Source organism: Triturus cristatus, chromosome 4_1 (assembly GCF_964204655.1).
Source record: "Triturus cristatus chromosome 4_1, aTriCri1.1, whole genome shotgun sequence".
In the NCBI taxonomy this organism is placed as follows: domain Eukaryota; kingdom Metazoa; phylum Chordata; class Amphibia; order Caudata; family Salamandridae; genus Triturus; species Triturus cristatus.
In genome coordinates, this window is record NC_140585.1 from 723,760,234 (window position 1) to 723,782,755 (window position 22,522).

At 44.8% G+C, this 22,522-nt stretch overlaps 1 protein-coding gene across 4 annotated transcripts in view; it reads right to left on the reverse strand.

The window, feature by feature from the left end:
• LRRN3 (leucine rich repeat neuronal 3) overlaps positions 1-22,522 on the reverse strand; it is a 325,597-nt gene that overhangs the window by 45,840 nt on the left and 257,235 nt on the right. For 2 of the 4 annotated variants that reach the window (XM_085653191.1, XM_085653192.1), the window contains one exon: positions 13,649-13,751. The exons of the other annotated variants lie outside the window; for them this stretch is intronic. The gene's annotated coding sequence lies outside the window, so the exon portion shown is untranslated. The remainder of the gene's footprint in view (positions 1-13,648; positions 13,752-22,522) is intronic. 4 annotated transcript variants of the gene reach the window in all.

Sequence of the window (22,522 nt, forward strand, 5' to 3'; positions counted from 1 at the left end):
TTCCTTCTTCTTCCGGCATTTTGAACGAGAACTGTGATATGGAATGCATGATGTGGCACACAGACCACAAATCGCTGGTCCACATTGTAGGCATAAACAACAACTGAAGAGCATAAGAAGGCCAATACCTAGGAAGGATAGAACTCTCCATCCCCAGGCTGATATCACACTCCAAAACCACCCGGACCACGTCCAAGTGCCTGGATTCTCGTGTATCTGGCTTACAATCTTATGAAGGCGTGTTATAGCTTTATATACAGATGGCGAATTTTCTGGTATGAATATGCAGCAGCTGGATCCGATGACCCTGCAAGCTCCGCCCCTATCGGCCAGGATGACGTCAAGGACAAGACGATTCTGGAGAACAACAATTCTCATCACTGATTGTTCCTCTGTCAGATTGCCTAGGGCGGCTATAGTCTCGTTTACTACAGCTTCAAGAGTCTTGGTGAGTCTACGTATCAGCTTGCTATTTGATATTGTACCTATATAGGGAAAGATACCTTTATTGAAATCTACATACTTGTCCCATGCTGTCTCAGTATAATCGACAACTGGGAGATCTCTTTGCTCTCTATTGTGTACTAAATGAACATTTCGATAATAATCAGGGGGAGCTAGGAAAACAGGTGGCAAAAGGAATGCGATGTAACAGGTACCATCCCAATCTAGAGGCAGACGCATATATGCCGTCTGACCACATATGAAGTAAGAATGGCGAGAAGCTCTAAATGAAGATTTACCTTGATCACTATATTCTACTGTAGTAACGCATTGGCTATGGCCCATATGTATGGAACCAACTTTTCTTACACATAATTCACCCTTAACTGGAAATACTGACATAGTGGGCAGAATTAGTTCAACTTCGGATTTGACATTCAGAATCATAAGATTAGGCGTAAAATTACCTAATTTATACACTTCATTTTCTAAATCAGTTCCTGTTCTACTGGGGTGACCCTCCTTATTAGGGTGACAGACTTTGAATAAAACTAGATTCAGATTTCCCCATATCCAATGTTGTTGATAAACTGCTGTGTCTGGGTCTATGGAATTTAATAAACTAAACCATGCTCCACAGGAGCCATTGTGTGTGAATGGATGTGGAAAGAAAGGCAGAACTCCTTTGTTATTCTGATAGGGAGGAAGTCGGCCACACACCCAACAATTGGTCGCATTACTAGTCTGATGGGAATGATGTAACATACTAATGAATGTGTTATTGCGCAGCGCAAGTCTATAAGATAATTCATGTGGCGGTAGGTCACTAAAAGAATGTTCATCAGTTATATTGAAAACACGTTTAGAAACAGGATAATACATATGCAACAATATACTTGCAGTAACTATTAAAAAACTCAAGGAAGACAAAATTAATAAAGTCACAATACAGTGGTTACGCAGTAATTTACAATAAGCATGTCGTTTCATTATGATTCTGGACTCTACGTGATTCAGACCTAAGGGGTACATGTCGGGACAGATTCAACCGCTTCACCTTGGAGAGGACTTAAACAATCAAATCGTCCGACAGTTTAGATCTGGACCTGAGTTTCTGTTTATAGAGTTCGGTGCTACTGGCCTCAGCCAAAGGTAGCTTTGAGTCAATGGGGGAAGACACACGGGCAGTACTGTCTGTGTCAGGAGGAAGTCCATGAAATTTTTTGACGTGACTTGAATGAATCCACCCTTTGCGTCCCTCGATCTTCACGGCTGTTCTTGTGGTCAACAGGACCAACTTGGGTGCTTTCCACCTGGGCTCCAATTGACTTTTCCTGTCGAAATTTCTCACAAAGACAAGATTACCCGGAACAACGTCATGGGGTTTCGCCTCAGTGTTGTCGGGAAAGGCTGCAGCTACCTGTGAACGAGAAGATTGTAGTGCAGACATCAAGGAAGCCAGGTAATCTGTCAGCATATTACAGTCAACATCAGTTATTTTACGTGGTATAGGCGTCCCCCACATATTCGGTGGTCTACCAAAGATCACCTCATACGGGGATAGCCCTGTTCTAGAGTGTGCTACCATTCTCATGTAAAAGAGTGCAACTGGTAATGCTACTATCCAGTCGACACCTTTCTCTCTACATATTTTGGACAGTCTGATTTTCAGTGTCTGGTTATGTCTTTCTACGAGACCTGCTGCCTCGGGGTGTCGGACACAGTGGAATTTCCACTGATATCCCAACAAGAGTGAGACATGTTTCATTAATTCGGATGAGAAAGGCTGACCGTTATCTGAATATACAACACGTGGTAAACCGTACCGTGGGAAGAATTCTCGAACTAGCTGCTTGGCAGTAGTCGGGGCAGTGTAATCTGATACGGGATACGCCTCTGTCCAACGGGAGAGAGCGCAGACAACTACGAGGACATATTTGAATCCTCGACAACGTTCCATCTGAATATAATCCATCTGGAGGACTTCAAAAGGATGGTCAGGAGGCTGAAATCCACCCTGCTCTACGGGAACACTCTTTCCTGGATTAAACTGACAACATATCATACAGGTACGAACTTTTTGTTTAGCTGCTGCTCGTAAATGTTTGTTGAACCAAATGTGCTGAATGCTGTCTAGCATAGCCTTCTCTCCCAAATGTGCTGGACTGTGAACTGTAGCTATAATGGCTTGAACCATGGAATCAGGGAGAAACCATACAGATTTCTCCTTCGTCATCCATCCTTGATCTGTCTGGATCCCTCCTAGTTCAGTCCACTTCTTTATTTCTTCTGCTGTGGCATGTGTCTGTATGTCAATTACGTCAAGTGCGGGATCCTTAATTGTCATACACTGTGTTGGGGTCTGAACTATTGGCTTTGTCATGTCTAATGTGCGATTCTGAGCAGTCTGTTTAGCTGTTCGGTCAGCTAAATCATTTCCTTGAGAAATGGTATCAGTAACCTTCGTGTGTGCTTTACATTTCATAATCGATATAGCAGTGGGTAAATGTATTGCGTCTAACAAAGCATGAATGAGGGGCCCGTGCTGAATGTGGGCACCATGGGACGTTAAATAACCTCTCTCTCGCCATAGCACGCCGAAGTCGTGTACAACTCCGAATGCATAACGTGAGTCAGTGTATACATTAACTTTCTTATTTGTGGCTTGAATACAGGCTTGCGTTAGAGCAATAAGTTCTGCTGCTTGGGCTGACAGAGTATCTATACAATGTGTCTCAATAACTTCAGTGTCTGTTGTGACTGCATACGCGGCCACTAAATCTCCTGTACTTGCTCTCATGCATGATCCGTCTACATACAACGTCAGGTCTGGATCTAACAATGGAACGTCTGTCAAGTCTTGTCTAGGTTTCGTCTTTATTTCAATGATTTCAACACAATCATGAGCTAGTGGGTCTGTTCCAATTACAGGTAATAGTGTAGCAGGATTCAATGTATTACACCGTCGGATCTCTATGTGTGGTTGAAACAATGTCAGTTCATAACCGGTAAGTCTTGCTATGGTCAAGTGTTGCGTTTGTGTTCGGTTCACAAGAACCTCTACTGCATGTGGTACTTGTACTGTCAATGGGTGTCCTAATACTATGGCATCGCTTTGTCTGATTGCTAAAGCTGTCGCTGCCACTGATTTCAGGCATGCAGGCAAAGCCTGAGCTACGGGATCTAATGTACTGGAAAAATAAGCACATGGCTTGCGTGATCCTGCTTGATCCTGAGTGAGTACTGACAAGGCAGTACCTTCGCGTTCTGTAACAAAGAGTGTAAAAGGTTTGCTATAACATGGTGTTGCTAGAACAGGTGCTTGACATAAAGCTTCCTTTAGGCTTTCAAAAGCTTGTGTATGTTCCTGAGTCCAAGGGAGAACAGTCGATGTGGCTGCCTCCTGTGTGGTTAACTGAATGAGTGGTTTTGCTAGAAATGCGTACTGAGGGATCCACTGCCTACAATATGAAGTGAGGCCTATGAAAGCCCGCACCTCCTTTTGTGTCTGGGGTATTGACATGTTAGCAATTAACTGGATGCGATCTGGTGTAAGCTGCCTTCCCTCCTTGGACAGCGAGTGACCAAGATAAATAACTCGCTGAACACAGAATTGCAGCTTAGAAGGGGACACCTTGTGCCCCTTGTCGGCTAGGAAATGTAAAACTGTCAGAGAAGCTTTTTCACATTCTGGCTCGCTTCTCGCGGTGATCAGCAGATCATCGACATATTGAAGCAGTGCAGTATTGACTGGCATGTGGATACTGTCAAGTTCTCGTTTCAGTGCTTGGCTGTAGATGCTGGGGCTTTCTGTAAATCCTTGAGGAGCGCGTGAGAATTTAAAGCTGCGCCCATTTAAACTGAATCCGAACAAGTATTGGCTTTCCGGATCTATTGGGACGCTGAAAAAGGCATTCTTGAGATCAATTACAGTAAAAAAATGTTGCTTCGGAATCAATTGCTGTCAACAATGATGATATATCAGGGACCACAGGGAATTGTGGTACAATACACTTGTTTAGTTCACGCAAATCAATAACCAATCGGTACACTGGTGGAGCAGTAGGATCAGTTCGTTTAAGAATCGGAATTATCGGTGAATTACATACATTGGAGTCTGTTTCTACAACTACTCCCTGGGCAATTAGCTCATCAATAATTTTCAGCAAAGCCACTACAGCATCATGCGGTAACTTGTATTGTCGCATTCGTGGTAGTACCACTCCTGCTTTCAATGTAACTCGATAGGGTGTAATGTTCATGCAGCCAACATCCGTAGGGCCTTGTGCCCATAGATGTACTGGTAAAGTCTGTAGTCGGGGATCCATGTCTCTAGACACATAGTGACCTTTAAAATCACGCAAAAACAACCTTACTCCTTCCGGAGAACAACATATTATGGCTCCTAGTGCTTTCAGAGTTTTAATTCCTAACAGATTTTCTGGGCATGATTTAGTAAGCAATAAATCTGTAGTTCGTGTCAAAGGTCCTATCGTAAGTGGTAGAGGCTGTGATACTTCATTAACAATAGGTTTTCCTGAAAAACCAAGGGAAACATTTTGAGAGCCTGAGAGGGGTGCCCCTGGAACTTCACTACGTTTTATGGTTGTTCGACTTGCCCCTGTATCGAGTAAGAATTTTCTATCTTGACCTAATAATTCACTATGTACATAAGGTCCTTCTTGATCTACCGGAATCTCGATAAGCGGTAAGTCAACTTCCCTCTCTAGGCTGGTTCATGCGTAACGCTGATACTCAGGGTATTCATACTGTGCAGTCTGATACATTTGTTGTGTTGTGGTTTGTGTGGCAGTAGCAGGCAACGGTGGTGCAGCTGGCACAAACTGTATGGGTTGCTGTGAGGCTGGCATAGACTGTTGCTGAACTGGCACGGACTGTCCATGCTGCATAGCTCCTTTTTCATTCTGATCTTGTCTAACTAATCGTGGTCTCTCTTTTGCAATACCTGTAGCTATATTTCGTTTCAGGACTTGACAATCATGTACATAATGGCCTAGTTGTTTACAGTAATTGCAGGTTCCTTTTACAGGAACTGCAGAATCACCAGAATGTGTCACACCCTTTTTGTGACCATCTGCTGGTACTGTCTGAGAAACTAGCATTTTCATTTTTGTATCCTTCATGCGTCTATGCTCGTGTTCTTGTTCATCCCTAATTCTATTGTGATGATACTGTAACATTTGTAGCATTTGCGACGGAGTGTTACTTTGCCAGGTACTCTCGAATTTCAATATTCTATTCTTCACTGGAGGCAATGCATTTTCCACTAATTTTGTCACAAATAGATGTGGATATGAGTCACTACTTGCTTTTATACCACTATTTATACCAAAACATTTTTCAAATCGAGCATAATAATCGCTTGTGTCTTCATCTTGCTTTTGTTTACAGGCTGTGATTGCACCCCAATCTTCCTTTTTTGTAGTTAATAAACGTGGCAGTACCTGTACTAGTAAACCTGGTAATAGTTTAACTTTATCCCCGAGCCCCGAACCTGCAGCTCGGCCCCTTTCTTCCTCTGCTAATGCTGTCCAGTCTATCTTTTGGTCTCCCACTTCCCACTCTTTTTCTTTCAGTTTTTCATAAATGCCAGCAGGCAAAAGCACCTTTAATATCGTCATAATATCAGGAAAGGTGTACTCTCCCATCAGTAACATGTCTTTAATTTCTCGGTGGAAACCCGCTGGGTCTTTGTCATGACTAGGTACTACTTTCTTCATTTCTAATAATTCCATTTTTGATATGGGTGTGTAAACAAATACACGGTGAAACTCATTGTCTTCGCCTTTTATTGGGTGCACTTCCCGTAAAGGATTTTGTCTATCCATGTAGTACGGTGCTCTTTCTCTGGGGGGCAAGGAGAGAGAATCTGGATTTACAAAAAGGACGTACTGCTTACGTGACACTAATATCTCTTTAATTAGCTTGTTACTAGAACCTCTCCATCTGTACGTGAGTAGTTCCGTTAATATATCAGGTAAAGGACCAGGGTCAGCATGTTGGCTCTTATATAATATGAGGAGTTGCTGAATCATATAGATTCCAGCTAAACGTTGTTCATCTGTACTGAGGTTAAAAAACGTGTGCGCTACGGTCTCATCACCGTATTTTTCAGGACTAACAATCCAGTGAACGGCTGATCTGGCTAATTCTTGCTCATCTATGGAATCGAGGAGATGATAACCTCTTCGTTCTCGTAGTATTTTATCTGCGGCTTGAAACAAATGTTCAGGAGACTTCAGATTTATTACAGGCGTCGGATACGTTCTGCTATTATTTGGACATACAGAGTGTATTGGATCAGAAAAACATCTAGTATTTTCACAAGATCTTCCTCTGCCTACATAGGCTATGGTCTCTGACTGTCTTGCAGAGTTCCCTGATTCGGACACTTCGTCTTGCTCAAACTCGTCTGTTCCCAATCTCTCTTCATGAATACGCTCTATTTCTTTACGGATTTTTCGGCACATGGCTATTATACAATTTTGCTTATCGTGTCTCCCTTCTGATATATTCTGACTCCATCTTGTAAGAATAAGCATTGCATTCGGGTCTACCCCCGGACGATCTTGATTTCTGATCACACAGTTTATGAGGAAACGTAACAGTTCCCCCTGTATCTCTACTTTCTGGAATTCCATAGCTCTGTTAATACATCCTGGATCTCGTCCTGTTTGAACAAAATGATATATGTTTATCCAGATGCGTAGTCATTCCTGGTAACCTTACTAAATACTCTGCGGCTCGTCTGATACGTAATGATGCCAGGACCATTTCGTCCTCTTTACCAACCACGGGGTCATATCTACAATTTACAAGGAGTTCCTTAAGCGTACGTTCACTTACGAATTTAGGTGTACGTGAATGCGCTGACTCTTGAAAAACAAGTTTATTTATTCTGGGCGGTGTAAAGGTACTGCTAGCACCTCCCGTGGCCCCATCTGGGGCGTCGGGTGTGAATGGATTCGTTGAACGTGACACAGCAACTATGGGTGTCGATACCTCTGTAGAGTCGACTGCGGGGACAGATGCGGAAACAGATGTGCTTGCCGATGCTTGTGTCGGAACTTGCTGTTGCACGGGGACAGATACCTGATCCTGACGTAGAACCCCTCTGCCAGATGGTCTATGTGGTGCGGCGTTAGCATACTCGGGAGCTGCGTCATCTAGATATGAGGAAAGAAAAACATCTTCTGCGGTTCTGGGATGCCCTTTTGGATGTACCTTAATTGGAAATAATGGGGGTGGCAAGTCTTTTGGCACCTCCGTAACAGCCTTAGGCAGTCCTTCGGCTAGAAGGGGATACATACCATTCATAAGAGCATTCCTTTGCCTATTTACTTGTTCTGATTTCACTCGGATACCTTCCTCAATTAATAGATTTTCTTGAACTTTATTTGAACTTTCTTTACTCCTCTCTTCTTGTCTACGTGCTTTTTCTGTTCGTCTATGAGATTCTTTACGCCATAACTCAACAGCGTCTTTCTGTGACTGTCTGACCTTTCTTTTCCATAACTCTTCCTCCACTTTCATGATGCACTCTGCATCCCAGGTTCCCGCTATGGGCCACCTTTGACTTTCCGGTAATCCTTTGGTATAATCTACCCATAGATCAAGAAACAATATGGCATCTAAGCCATGCTTATGGTACATGAAATGTCCTGGAGTGTCTCTAGGAGGAATGGGAACTGCTTCTTCAAGCACCCCTTTTCTGGTAGTAATCTGTCTTAACTTCGAGAAGAACGGCATATTGACAACTGATCTGATACTTACTCTTGAACTTGCTTAATACGAGAAACACAATAATGAACAGTGAACAATGAACAGTCATTCATACCACAATATGCAAGACATTTCTGAATACTTTAAACATTAAACATTAAACATTATAACAATGATCGACAATGATGACAGTCTGCTTAACTAATCACCACGCTGAATTCTTGACAATAACTGAATACTTCGGAATACTTGATATACTGCTAAACAGTACATATACACTGCTAAACAGTGCAGACCGGATTTGTGTACCCAAATCCGTCTTGACCGGCACAACCTATGTGCGCGTCAACACGCCTCCCCGGCGATGGTACTCACCGAGTAGCTCCTTGAAACGGAAGGCCTCAGAGAATGGACAGGACTCGATAACTGCGGACATCGGACCCTCTGGACGTCGGGATTTCGGAAAACCTGGTGGGCCTCTGTATACCTCGGATCTTGCTCTCTCAGCTAGGCTCTGGTCGGGATACTTCGCACTTCTCACCGCCTCGTCTGGGTTGATCGCAGCCTCAGTCGCCCCCGCTTGACCGGAGGGAGCTTACAGGAAATCCTGCTGGTACGCGTTTATGGTCCGTCCAGCTGTGGCAGGAGACCGGGCCTGCAACGCACCGCCGGCGCGTGAGATGAGAAAGTGTCCCTATTCGGGCGCCATTATGTGGTAAATAAAATAAATATTACCGGACTGAATTTCATACGGAATCTTAAAATAAAGTAAAATAGCTCAAAATAACAAGAGGCAGAATCCGTGGTATAAGAGGTTTTCTAATGGGCTTTATTCCATTCAAAATGGCCGACTCGAGTCGCGGCCCTCAGGTTCCGTCACCACGAGGGTTCAGGAAGTGAAGTACAATAATTTATTAACAGACATGTATTTTTATAATAAGTACATTACAATGAAACGAATGTAGAAGGCGTAACATTTGATAAGAAAAGTGACGTGACAGTGACATAATCGAAACTAGGCGTAATAAGGAATAAAAGAAACATAATTGGTTTGCATTATCAGACATAGGTGGATCTATAAGATAATACTTGGCATAGATGCGCGCGCAGCAGTATGACGTGTAATTGACGTGCAACTAGGGGGTGAAGGGGACTTGACATTTAGCTCTACATGTGGAGACGAGAAGTCTGGGGTCAAGTCAACCTAATCCCAAATCATATCTAACATCCTATGTTTAAAGAACTATGTTATCCACAAGGAAGAGACTCTCGGACAGAATCTATTCTATACTGACTGTGTGCGTGTACAAGCGTCTAAGTGTCTATATGAGATGCGAGGGGCAGAAAACTTTCCATGGCAACAGGGCTATGAATCACTTGCAGGAGGACGGAAAGGCTGAGTCCTCTGCTTGTGAGCTAAAGGAAATGTTTACCTAAATCACTGGACGGGAATGCATCGGCTGGAGAGCAAAATAGATAATTCGAAGGTGAAATACAACTTCTTGGCAGACAGGCGAAAACTGGCCGAGGCAGGCACCGTTAGCTGCACAGGGAGTAGGACAAAGTTCATGGATACAGATGCGAGCTCAAGCTGAAGCTGTCAGAGACAGAGAGCAGGGAAAGGCTTTGAGGACAGAATCGGGCCTACTCGCCTGAACTGTAAAAATGAAGTAACTTAGCCATATAAAGTCGGTGGCCTTTCATACTTAGGAATCGAATATCCAGCCCATTGATGGCGGATCTGACAGAGAACATGTTGACGGTAGACACACATATGTTTGCGTCTTAGAAACTGGAACTGGAGGGAACATACATGTACTTGTAACATGTATATAGAACCGTTGGGGTCCAAGATAGGGGACATAACTGATCAGGAAAATCCACATTTGCAGGGCTCCTACATTTATACAGCAAATCTTTTGTTCTCCCAGGCCAGGGGGGCCCTTGCCTAGTCCAGTCCGGTTTCTGAGCACTTTGTTTACGCGATGCAGGCTTCTTCTTTCAGAGTGCAGGGCAGAGTCCTCAGACGCTCCACAGGGGGTGGAGCCGGCATTGAGGTGGCAGAGCACTGTCCTATTCAGAGCCTAGGAGTACTCCTCCCACCCATAAACCTGTCGATCGTCCTATTCACCACCAGGCCACCTAGCCCTGCCCATCTGGGTTCCCCCAGCCCTGTCACTCATACCAGCCAGACATCAGATACACATCACGCAGAGGCGGGCTGAAATGTTTAGGCAAGCAAAGGCCAGCTTTCTAAAAGCGGCATTTGCAAACCCTGAATATTAAAATAAACCTTGGGAAAAGATGTACCTTATTATTCCGAGTTCAGGCATACTAAACTCGATCTCCTACCATGTTCCCTGGGTCGGTTAGGATCATAGGGTGTAACAATCCAGGCCGCCCATACTGGCCTATGAGAACAGGGTAGCCTTGCAGTAGTGAACAACAAGATGGCGGTAATTCACTACTAGGACATGCCACGCATCTAGGCTTGTCCTACCTTATGCTCACAACGCACCCTGCCCGTGGGCCTACCAGAGGGGTGACTAACATGCAGCTAAGGGAAGGTTTCAGGGACCGGCAAGTGTGGGCACTTGCCAGTCAGCATGTCAGGCTTTCTTTTTACCGACCTCCTTTATCCATAAATATACTATGCTCAAGAAAACTGTGCTGGAATCTTTTTCCCATTGCCTCACTACACACAATGCTTCTATTAATCGAGAACCATCCTCCGGACTTCATACCTTATTAATGACCAAACCCAAAGCTTCTACTATTTATAATCTTTTGCATGGCACCGACATCAATAGACAGAAGACTAAAATTGAAATGGCTTGGGAACAAGACTTTAATACTTCTTGGCCATTATCATTGTGGAAAGACATATGGACTAAAATACGTAAATCCTCTAAAGCAGCAAATACCACGCAAACATGATTCTTTATTTATAACAGGCTTTTACTTACGCCAGCTACATTATGTAAAAGATTCTCAACCATCCCAGATTTATGCCTGACTTGTTCTTCCCCCAATGCTGACCTTTTTCAAATGTTATTTACATGCTCGCAAGTTCACAATTTTTGGAAGCAAGTATGGTCACAGATTAACTCCATTTTTAACACTACATTTCCCTTTTCTTTTGCCCACGTTTTTCTAGGTAGTCTCTCCTCCATTTGGGATAATGTTTCTCTCAATGTTAAAATTATTGATTTATTATTAGCGATTGCTTTTCAACAGATCACCATTAACTGGAAAGACTTTACGAAAATCTCCTACAAGGCTTGGTGGTTTACTGTTTGTCATAACCATAGATTAGATACTGCTTTTGTATATCCCCCTCAATTGGCCATGAAACGCGTTGACTTATGGTTGCCAGTCACAACATATATTGACACCAGTGCCAAACGTTTCTCTCTACCTAATCCTTCTCAGCAGTAAGTTCTCAAACCACCGTGAATTCCCTAATAGTTCCATAATTTTTTTATGTAGGTACTTAAATGGCCTTAATGTTTCATTTTATTTTGCTTTTATTTGCTTCAGTTATGTGTCAATAGTCCAATTCCTCATACTTTTTATGTAGTATATCTGGAATGTATTGGTGTATGCTTAATATTGTATAATTTTCCTTGACACCTTGTTTTTCTTTTAATAAAACTATTTGAACTAAAATGAGGGAATGCCCCTGTAAGACAGAGCTCACGCCAAACAGGCACTGGCACCATCTGCATTACAAAAGGGGCCTCACAAGTGTCTGTGGCCCCTTCTGTAATACCAAAGTGCCCCAGAGCACAGAAAGCGGCAGCTCAGGCCCCGTGGCACCCTCTGGAGCACATTGTGTAATGATGGCCCTGATTTCCTCAAAGCATCACCTCCTGCTGTGTTTCTGTATTTTGTCCCTTGTGCCTGATGACTACTATTTTTAAATAATGGATTTGTGTAGCAGACAAGAGTACAATTCCCAGCAGTGTTTAAAAGCCTGCACTGCAATGTTCTCATCTCAGATGGATGCAGCTGACGAGCTACTCGGACGCGCCAAACATTCAATGCGAACGAACAGTGAGGGAAGGCGGGTACCGCGAGTTCGGATTGGCTGCCATAGAAATGGAAAGGTCCTTCAGAGGGACAGACTATCCGGTGCACACCTGGCGGCAGTGCCTGAGAGGCAGGAGGGAGACGCGCCTCAGTGGGGCCCCTGGAGGATGACGCACACACAGTTACTGAACCGTGAGGAAGGCTGCCTAAAAAGGGATCCAACTGTTTTAAGTTATGATTACCTACATGTTCGTCGCAGATCGCGATAACGTTGAGAGAAAAAAATCATTAGCTTTATTAAAAGTACTACGTGACTTTTAATTCTATTTATTAAAGGTAGCGTGCGTGAGTGTTTATTAAATATGATAATGATTTTATCTTTCTTAATAAACCTGACATTTTCAAACTATTTGAACCTAAGAAGGCTAATGATGCGACTCGCAGTCGGTTTTGGTTTAATTGGGTTTGTTTCACTGGCTGTCACTGATGTCTCACGCCCGGGTTCACAAGGGGCGTAGACATTATTCCTAACGGAGTAAATATTCAGAGCACGGTAAGTGGAGCGTTGTTTTCATCACTGTAGCAGAAGACAGCTAGGAAGGAAGTCCCAGTTTGTAAAAAAAAAAAAAAAAAGCACGACAGGCCTCGGCAATTTTTCTTTTTCTGCTTCAGCAGTTTGACAAACAGTGTTAAAAAGTAAAACGGAGCAGTTACAATCGAATGTCACCTGCTGGCCAAAAAAGGCAACTAGTTCACTTCACGAGGCCAAGTTCAAATGGAGGCCAACATTTCAAAGCAGGGCCTTTGCAAGAGTGGCACGATTCCCTGCTCACTGAACGAAGGAGTTGTCCTTCTTTTCCCTGCAACTGACATTTCGGGATGGTTTGTGACTAAGAGAAACAATATTCCGGATTGAAAAAAACTGCTCCGTTCGTTCTCTGTATCTAAATTCAGTATTGTCGGCCTTTGGAAAATAAAATTCAAATCAAAACAACATGAGATTGCTCTCCTCGAAGATTTTAGGGTCGATGATGAAGATGATGATTGTCAGTAGCAGCAGCAGCCGCAGTAGATGATACATGATAACATTGCTGGGAGCCCCAATTAGGTGTACTCTTTAAGTAATATTGATTACAATGATATCAATAAAAATGATCATTTTAATAATTATGATATTGATGTCTGTGACTCATTATTATCAGGCAATGTTACTGTCATGTAAGGATTGTCATTGGCACTGCGCCGCACAGAGAAGCGGAATTAAAATATTTTATGCAAGCAGCCTCGTTCCTGTGTCGAAATAGATCCATTATTACTCACCACTGTGGCAGATATGGATTACAAAGTCATAAATGCGAGCAGCGTGCAGCACAAACACTAGATTGCTTGCTAAATTAATAAGTTTCCATGATTGTTTTATTTCACCTACCTCCTTCCGCTTCTGATTGGGGCTGGAGTTGTCTGCAGCCTGAGGCTAAAGCAAGGCTCCAAATGACATTGAAAGCGAGATCAAGACATCCTGGCTTCGGCAGCTGGAGAATGAAACCAAATGAGAGAATTATGTCTGGGAATAGAGGCCATTAGATCAAAAAGCCCGTGTTAAATCAAATTTCACTGTTCATATGTCATTTCAGGAAATGCCATTATTAATTCAACTTCCCCTCCCGGCAGAGACAGCTAATGAACATTAGGCAAATAAGGTTCTGTTTACTATGGCCCCGTCGGGGCTCCTGCGGAATTAAACCCTTGCTAAAATTCAGGGACTAAGGTAGTGTGGGGCAGAGGCATGCTGGTGACAGCTCTGGAATATCAGGAGTCCTAGAGGTCAGACAGGGGGTATGTCGGCACGCTGCAAAGGGCTCCCAATGCTGGAATAGAATGGGGGTTAAAGGTCAGACTGAGGTATATCGACACGCTGGATATGGCTCTCAGGGCTGGAATATCAGCAGTGCTAGAGGACAGACTGAGGTGTATCGACACGCCGAAAACACCCCTCAATGCTGGAATAGAATGGGGGCTAAAGATCAGACTGAGGTATATCGACACGCTGGATATGGCTCTCAGGGCTGGAATATCAGCAGTGCTAGAGGACAGACTGAGGTGTATCGACACGCCGAAAACACCCCTCAATGCTGGAATAGAATGGGGGCTAAAGATCAGACTGAGGTATATCGACACGCTGGATATGGCTCTCAGGGCTGGAATATCAGCAGTGCTAGAGGACAGACTGAGGTGTATCGACACGCCGAAAATACCCCTCAATGCTGGAATAGAATGGGGGCTAAAGGTCAGACTGAGGTATATCGACACGCTGGATATGGCTCTCAGGGCTGGAATATCAGCAGTGCTAGAGGACAAACTGAGGTGTATCGACACGCCGAAAATACCCCTCAATGCTGGAAAAGAATGGAGGCTAAAGGACAGACTGGGGTATATCAGTACGCCGTAAATACCTCTCAATGCTGGAATAGAATGGGGGCCAAAGCAGAGACGTTTTAATGCATGGGCAAAGTGGGCTCTGGCCCAGGGCCCCAGCCTTTCAGGGGGCCCCCTGACAGTCAGCTCCGTTCTCCAGAGTTTTTGCCCTAATGACCTTGAATATTTCTTAAACAGTTTGTTTTAAATACTGTTTTCTTTTCATATATTTCTTATGTACCTGAAGTGTGAGAGTCTAGTACAGCCATTTTGCAGAGAAATTTTGTGTTTATGTTTCATGCAATATACATAAAAAAAAGTTTATTTTAGATCAAAACAAGGCCTAACATATAAGAAATGGGAGGGCGTCACAGAGATTATTTGCAGTAATATTGGTGAGCTGCTGCTGTGTTACAATATTGAAAACTCACATAACTATCCCTGAATATTAGATGTAAACACATTTAGGGCCTTACTTATGAGAAGTGATGCATCGCTGTGTGAAAACAGGGTTGCGTCACTTCTTACTGCGCCATCCTTGCGACATGAAGGATGTGTCATATTTACTGTATGACGCATCATGTCGCAAGGAGTTACAGATACGTCAGTATTTCTGACGTATCTGTACGCGCAAAAGTGATGCATTGCTGGGGTGTGTCTGAAAATAGACGCAACTCCAGCAATGTGTCCTTTCACATGGGGCAAGCCCCATGTGAAAGGGCCTGCATCAGTCTTACGCCTGCTGTGAGACAGGTGTAAGATATTGACGCAATGGCATCCTAGAAGTGGCGCACTGAGTTCTCATAGATTTCAATGCACCACTTCTACGAGGCATTTTGAAGGGCAACACCCACCCTGCATACATTATACCTGGCGTAGGTATAATGTGGTGCAGGGGTTTACAAAGTGAAGCATCTGCCTAGATGCGTCACTTTGTAAATAGGGCGTAACATTGCACAAATTTTACGCTGCCGGTGCTTCACAAAAAGTGACGCACCAGCGGCATAAAAGTGAAGCAAGGCCTCATAAATAAGGCCCTTAGAATTTGGACGAGTGTTTCTTTGCACTGTCAGGGACCTAATGAAATGAAATAGTGTATTTAATAAAGCGCGCAGCTACTCAGACTAGAGTGTCCTGGCGCATGACAGTGGGAGGAAAAGGTGCATAAAAGACCTATCAGTTATCAAAAAGCCAGGGTTTTAAGTTCTTCCATGAAAGAGAGTAGGTCTGTAGTTAGTCTCAGAGACTCAGGGAGGCTATTCCACAATTTTGCCCCTAGAAAGCCGTGGGATCTGCCTCCAATGTGGGCACTGCATATTTTAGGCATGATGGCCAGGTTGGCATTGGAAGAATTTAGGGGTCTAGATGTTGTGTAGCGATTAACACGCTTATTTATGTAGCCGGCTCCTAAGCCATGGAAAGCTTTAAAGAAGATGGTCATCGCTTTGAAGTCGATCCGTTCTTTTATGCGGAGAGACTTAAGAATAGGGGTTATACTAGATCTGGGTTTAGGTCTCAGGATGGCTCTGGCCGCCGCGTATTGTACCACTTGTAGGCGCTGGATAAGGGATTTGGGAAGACCGAGGTACAAGCGGATGACATAGTCAAGCTTTGATGTCACCAGAGCCTGCACCACGATCTTTCTTCTCTCAAGTGGTAACAGTGGCAGGAGATTTTTTAGCATCCAGAGTATGCCAAAGCAAGCGCCAGTTAGATTTTGAATTTGAAAGTGCATGGAGAGTGTCTTGTCTATGACAATTCCTAGGTTTTTGACTTTCTCCTTTTCAGCGGTCGGGGGCGGCAGATCTTTTGGCCACCAAGAGCTCCAGTCAGGCGTTTCTGGATTACCAAAGAAAACCACTTCAGTTTTGTCAGGATTGCACTTCAGCTGATTGATCTTAAGCCAGTTAAAAACCTTTGCAAGACCTAATCATTGCCCCGTCAAAGTCGGTTCCTTTTTCACACGTAAAAATCAGCTGAGTGTCATCAGCATAGGAAACAATTTTGGTGCCCTCTTCCTCTACCAGAAATGCAAGGGGGATAGATATATATTAAAAAGGGTAGGACTGAGAATGGAGCCCTGAGGGACACCTAGATTCATGGCTGGAACTGGGGATGAGAAAGGGGGGAGCCAGATGTCCTGAGATCTATTTACCAAGGATGACATCCATGTTAAGGTGGTTCCCCCCAAGACCGATGTCAGCAAGTCTCTCCAGGAGCCTCTCATGTGGGAACATATCAAAGACTGCCAACGTATCAAGCAGTATCAGAACAGCCTTCCTTCCCTGGTCCAGCTTACCCTTGAGAAAGTCAGTCACTTCTAGCAGAGCGGGCTCCATACTGTAGTTAGCCCTAAAACCGGATTGGACTCATGAAGGAGCCTCCCATCTTCAATGAGGGCCTTGTTTACATGCTTCTCTAGTACTCTGGAGAGGGTCAGAAGAAGGGAGATTGGCCTGTAGTTGGCAGGGTCCGTCGGTTTGGCGTTAGCCTTTTTTATCAGTGGAAGAAACTTGGCATTCTTCCATAATTTCTGCATGTTGCCTGAGGAGAGAGAAGCATTAAAAATCTGGTTTACTGTGGGGCTTATGGTGGGAGCTAATAGGTTCAGGATATTCCCTGGACATGGGTCAGTAGGAGAGCCAGACTTAATGCTTTGGAGAGGGGCCAGTGACTCTTCAAGCTGAAACTCAGGGAAAGCTAGTAAAGATGGATGATCCAAGAGGTGCAATTTGCTATTAGAACTAAGGTAGAAGGCCAGTTCTTCCTCTGAGATGTTAGTGAAGGCTTGTTGGATCATGGAGATCTTTTTGTGGAAGAATTCAACTATTTACTTAGACCATTCTTCAGTGCATGGCCCTTCCTTTGTGCCGGCTTTCAGGGCAGTAAAGGATTTAAGTCTGCTAAATATGTCCTTACTCTTATTTTGGGCATTTTCTATCTTGGTTTGAAAGAAGTTTTTCTTGGCTGCTTTGACAAGAATGTAATGAGCTTTTAAGGTGACTTTATACACCTTCCTGTCCTCAGGTAGATAGGATTTATGCCATTTCCGTTCAATTTTTCCATAATTTCTGTTGCGAGATCTGAGGGAATCGTTAAACCATGGAGCTGGTGGGGCTGACGTCTTTAAGGAGCGACAAACAACTGGTACCGCTGCATCAATGTTGGTTCGGAGCCATGAATCTATTGAGAGGGCGTCCGAGTCGGGGCAGCCAGACAGCTCTGGTGAGGAATGACCGAGGGCGTCTGCTAACATCGAGATGGATATTTTATGGAACGTCCTGTAATTAGAGACCCTCTGCCCTGTGTTAGCTCGAGGGTCTGTGGCAGAGTTGGGAATGACAAATTTTAATAGGAGGTGGTCAGACAAGGTAATGGGAAGAGGTAGGCTTACTGATATGTCAAAGTTGTGAACGATTTGGTCTAGGGTATGGCCCTTCTCATGGGTGGCCAAAGAAATAGATGGAAACATGTTGCAGGCCTGCTGCGCCTCCAACAAGGAAATTGTTGGAGGGTCTTTTCCATTGTCCAAATGTATATTGAAATATCTCAGAATGAGGCAGTTGTTGTACTTTAAGGCCAGGGAGGTGGTGGCTGTATTAAGCGTAGTAATAACATTTCCAATAGCACTGGGAGGTCTGTAAATCAGAAATCCAGCTATGCTATGATGGGGGATAAGGTACAGCAGAAGCCTAAGCAGTCTAGTTTTGTATTGTAAATTATGGCGACACCTCCCTCCTTCCCATTCGATCGGTCCCTCCTAAGAATTTTATCGAAAGTCTACCTCCAACCTCGGATCAGCGGCTGTACACTGACATAATGGTAGCCACCTAAGGCTAAGCAGTTTTTTCCTATTGCAATATAGTGGAAGAAACTCACCGGAGGGGAACTGGGCAGCATGGCCGGCGCCAAACGCCTCCAGGCGCAGACAGTCTTGCCTTCGGCGCGCCAGCGTTGCGCCTGCTGAGCATGTCCACTTAGCGTGTCCGTTTGCATCGGGAATATATAGGCTAATGCCTATGATGCAAACTGGATCGCCAACGCCGCTGAGGAAGCGGAAACTGCATAGGCATAAGTGAGGAGCCCGATAGTAGCCCCAGCCCTCCGCACAATCGGCGTATCAGCAGCAGCAGACCAGGACTGGAGGAAAACCGAGATGCGAATCGGAGCAGCTAAGGAGGTGTAGGCAAGCAGAATCAAGTAAAGTGCAAGGGCGCATAGGTAGGAGAAATTGTTAAAAAGCACAGAATAATTCAGCCTCAAATATACAATGTAAAAAGTATTAAAAAACCTAGTGGCAGGGCAGGAAACCCTGAATCCCACAGCTGTAAGCTGCGCGTGTCCATTTACAACGGAAATAGATAGGCTAATGCCTATGATGCAAACTGGTTCGCTAGCACAGCTGAGGAAGCGGAAACTGCGTGGGAAACAGGGGCTCAAATTAGATCATAAATTCAAAGGTGTCCTGAACAGGGGCCCCCAAAATATGTTTGGCCCAGGGCCCCCCAAATCCTTAAGATGTCCCTGGGCCAAAGGTCAGACTGGGGTATGTCAGCACACTATAAATACCTCTCAATGCTGCAATAGATTGAGACTCGAGGTCATACTGGGGTATATCAGTACGCTGTAAATACCCCTCAATGCTGTAATAGAATGGGGGCTAAAGGTCAGACTGAGGTATATCGACACGCTGGATATGGCTCTCAGGGCTGGAATATCAGCAGTGCTAGAGGACAGACTGAGGTGTATCGACACGCCGAAAATACCCCACAATGCTGGAATAGAATGGGGGCTGAAGGTCAGACTGGGGTATATCAGTACGCTGTAAATACCTCTCAATGCTGTAATAGAATGGGGGCCAAAGGTCAGACTGGGGTATGTCAGCACACTATAAATACCTCTCAATGCTGCAATAGATTGAGACTCGAGGCCAGACTGGGGTATATCAGCACGCTGTAAATATCGCTCAATGCTGGAATAGATTGGGGGCTAAAGGTCAGGCTGGGGTATGTTGGCACACAATAAATAGCCCTGAATGCAGCAATATCAGGGTGCTAGAGGTCAGGCTGGGGTATAGCAGCACGGTGTAAATACCGCTCAATGCTGGAATAGATTGGGGGCTAAAGGTCAGACTGGGGTATATCAGCAAGCTGTAAATACCTCTCAATGCAGGGATACCAGGGTGCCAGAGGTCAGGCTGGGGTATAAAAGCACACTGTAAATACCCCTCAATGCTGGAATAGATTGAGGGCTAAAGGTTAGGCTGGGGTATATTAGCACACAGTAAATAGCTCTGAATGCAGTAATATCAGGTTGCTAGAGGTCAGGCTGAGATATACAAGCATGCTGTAAATGTCGCTTAATGCTGGAATAGAATGGGTGCTAGAGGTCAGACTGGAATATATCGGCCAAAGTAAACAGCTCTGAATGCAGGAATATCAGGGTGCTAGAGGTCAGGCTGGGGTATATCAGCAGGTTGAAAATACCGCTCAATGCTGGGATAGAATGGGGGCTAAAGGTCAGACTGGGGTATATCTGCAAGCTGTAAATACCTCTCAATGCTGTAATAGAATGGGGGCTAGAGGTCAGTCTAGAGTATATTGGCACACAGTAAATAGCTCTAAATGCAGGAATATCAGGGTGCTAGAGGTCAGGCTGGGGTATATCAGCAGGTTGAAAATACCGCTCCATGCTGGGATAGAATGGGGGCTAAAGGTCAGACTGGGGTATATCTGCAAGCTGTAAATACCTCTCAATGCTGTAATAGAATGGGGGCTATAAAAGCACACTGTAAATACCCCTCAATGCTGGAATAGATTGAGGGCTAAAGGTCAGGCTAGGGTATATTGGCACACAGTAAATAGCTCTAAATGCAGGAATATCAGGGTGCTAGAGGTCAGGCTGTGGTGAATCAGCCCACTGTAAAGACCGCTCTATGCTGGAATGGATTGGAGGCTAAAGGTCAGGCTGGGGTATATTGGCACACATTAAATAGCTCTGAATGCAGTAATATCAGGGTGCTAGAGGTCAGGCTGTGGTGTATCCGCACACTGTAAAGACCACTCAATGCTGGAATAGAATGGGTGCTAGAGGTCAGGGTGGAGTATATCGGCCACAGTAAATAGCTCTGAATGCAGAAATATCAGGGTGCTAGAGGTCAGGGTGGAGTATATCGGCCACAGTAAATAGCTCTGAATGCAGGAATATCAGGGTGCTAGAGGTCAGGCTGGGGTATACAGCACACTGTAAATAGCTCACAATGATTGACTATCAGCAGTGCTAGAGGTGAGACTGAGATCTAGCGACACTCTGTAAATGGATCTCAGTACTGGAATATAAGCAGTGCTAGAGTTAGACTGAGCTTAGGAAGGTAGAATCCTTTTGCATGGTTACCCACACTTTTTGCCTGGTGTTGCTATGTTGCTCTGACTAGTCTGAATAGGCTCCTGCTAATCAGGACCCCAGTCTTGGTGCTTCCTCCCTAAATTGGACATGGTGAGTACTAAGCTACACTCCAGATTGGCTACTAGTGTACCCTTGTAAGTCCCTAGTATATGGTACTGAGGTACTCAGGGCATAGGTACACCAGGGACACCCATAAGAGACCATTCAAATTGTGACTTTAGGCCTGCCATTGCAGCCTGTGTAAGCTGTTGCTAGAGCCACTTATGACAGATATAGGTTTCCTTATATCTGAGGTCACTGCACTTAAAACTTATGTCACCCCTAAGGCAGGTCTTTCAATCCTGAAGGAAGGATTGCTCAGTTCTGAGTGTGAGTGAGCCCTTGCATGAGCAGGACACCCCTACAACCTTCGGACTCCATTCTCCCAGGTTGTATGTGCATCAGCCATTTCGTTACATAGAGTAGCTATGCAATAGCTATCTCTAAACTGGCTGTAACGAACCCTGTCCTGTTTGGTATCAAACATGTTGGAATCATACCCCAACACTGTAAATGGTGTGAGGAAACAGTGTGGTGGTATCATTCCATGCACTGTAATGCTCCTCTGGGAGGCCCTTAGTCCTCCCGGTACCGGTTGTCTAGACCCGAACAGCAAACTATGGCTGCTGCCGACCAGAGACACGAATCTTCCCTCCTGCTGCTGAGCCAAGCTTGAGCAGGGGAAGGCAGGATAATAGGTTTCCTGTCATAGGGAGATGTGACCGCCTCCCAGAAAGGACTTAGTGTATTGGTACAGGGTAGGGGCGCTTGCCAGCGCCTCTGAGACTTCTTTAAGTGCACATTTGGTGCCCAACTTGCATACACCAGTTCAAACCAGTTCAGGGAGCTGTTGTCTCCCGCTCTGGTACAAAACTGGACAAAGGACATGGGAATATTCTCCCCAATGTCCAGCCCCTCCTGCGGGAGGGACAACTGAATCGTCCCAACTCTTTCCTTAGGGTACTTAAAGGCTTACCTGTGGGTGGGTTCCTAGATTCATTCTGGGACAAGATTCAGATCCGAAACCACTTCATCTTCGACCATCTGGGCACTCTGGACTTTGCTGGACTGCGCTCTGGACACCGAGGCTGCAACTGGGAAGGCTCCTACTGCTCCTGGTCTTGTCTTCCTGCCAGTCTTTCTGTAACATCTGTGCCTGTGTTCCATACAAGTTCCTCACAAGGCCTGTATGTATCCAAGACACCTAAAGGAATCTCCCTGGAAGTGAAGCAGTCACTTCCTTGCATCTGCAGGCACTGCAACCTAGCTGACCAGTCTGCTTTTCCCGAGCTACTACAGACTTCGAAAGGTTCAGCAACACAGGTGGTGGCTTTACAACTCCTTTGAGGCCATGCCCTGTCTTCCTAGCAAGTTGGAGGCCAGTATGCCACATCCGAATTGCCGGAGCAGCACCCCTGTGGAATGCGTCTATTTAGTGTTGCCG